Source organism: Chenopodium album, chromosome 16 (genome assembly GCF_948465745.1).
Source record: "Chenopodium album chromosome 16, dcCheAlbu1.1, whole genome shotgun sequence".
Lineage (NCBI taxonomy): Eukaryota > Viridiplantae > Streptophyta > Magnoliopsida > Caryophyllales > Amaranthaceae > Chenopodium > Chenopodium album.
In genome coordinates, this window is record NC_137849.1 from 17,085,843 (window position 1) to 17,087,324 (window position 1,482).

The window sequence follows — 1,482 nt, forward strand, 5'->3', positions numbered from 1 at the left end:
GATTGTTGATTGCATTTAGATGATCAACCGAGTACACCGAAGAGCTACTCTTGCTAGTTGACTCTCTTTCTCCATCTTGCCAATCTCTATAATACCTCACTACGTCTTCAATTATGTCTACCACTTCCTCTTTCGTTTTGTTCATGATAGGACCTCCGGCTCCTCCATCTAAACATGATTTTCCTTGAGGACTAAGGCCTCCATAGAAAATTTGAATAATTTGGTAAGTAGGAATTCCGTGGTGAGGACATTCTCTTTGATACTCTTTGTATCTCTCCCATGCTTCATAGAGACTCTCACTAGGCTTTTGCTTGAAACCTTGAATCAAAGCTCTAGCCTCCGCCGTTTTCTTTTGTGGATAAAAACGGGATAGAAATTCCTTGGTCACTTCATCCCATGTCCTTAGAGAATTCGGCTTGACCTCCTTGTCTAGCCTTTCCAAGGCTCGCCTTATGAGGGGAAAGGGAAAAAGCTTGAGGCGGATGAATTCTTGGGAAATTCCATTCACCTTGATAGTATTGCAATATTTTTCAAACTCCTTGAGATGATTTAGCAGGCTTACATGCTTGGCCCCACTAAATTGTCGCCTCTCTATCAAAGTGATCATTGCCGGTCTTATTTCAAAGTCATTTTCCGGTGTTGTAGGTGGAGCGATTCCACTCTCAAATCTATATGCACCGGGAATCCCCAATTCTTTCAACGCCACCCTTAGATTTTCTCCCATTTGTTCCTCTTGTTGAGGTTCTTCTTCACTTGAAGTGCTAGGGCTCAAAGATCGTCTAGCAACCCTTAACCTTGCAATAGTTCTCTCAATTTCAAGATCAAATGGCACTAGTGAACGACCACGTGCTCTATGCATACAATCTTAAAAGAAATGATTAGTAGCACGGCTACAAATGTAGCCTAAAAGAAAAATCTTTTTGTATTTTCTATTAAAGATGAAATAGACTCAACAATTATAACAAAGAACCAATATCACTCCTCGGCAACGATGCCATTTTTGACATTGGGAAACTGTGGGTCATTTTCTACCCTTTCCTAGAGCGAAACAAAATTTATAAACACTCAAACAACTTAATACGAGTATATGGTAATTCAAGGGTCAAGCCCAAAGGAATGAGTAGGTGCAAGCTATAGCATAGGTCAAGCTACTTCGAAGATTGTAAAAAGATATGGTTGGTAACTAAAGTATCGAGAAAGCTAGATAAATTGAGAAATTCAATATACTAAACACTAGGGATATAGGTTCCACATGCAAGCTCAATGATTATGCTAATTGACAAATCACTCAATCAATTCAAACATGACAAAGGACAAACAATAGTTGCAATCAATGGAATTCAAGAGCTATCTCCTATAAACCAAGCTAGGGTTCACTATGAATGGCTAACTAGGAAAATCACAATCAAATTCAATCAATTTAAGCAATTCTCAAATCAAGGGTTCATGTCATTGAAATTTGCAATGCAATCTAGATTAATA

General features: G+C 38.6%; 1 non-coding gene across 1 annotated transcript; it reads left to right on the top strand.

Annotated features, from left to right (window-relative positions):
- The first annotated feature begins 233 nt into the window (after positions 1-233).
- Positions 234-339, top strand: LOC145587193 (small nucleolar RNA R71). Its single transcript, XR_014101216.1, has one exon. It is a non-coding gene; the product is annotated as a small nucleolar RNA R71 (small nucleolar RNA).
- The last annotated feature ends 1,143 nt before the right edge of the window (positions 340-1,482 follow it).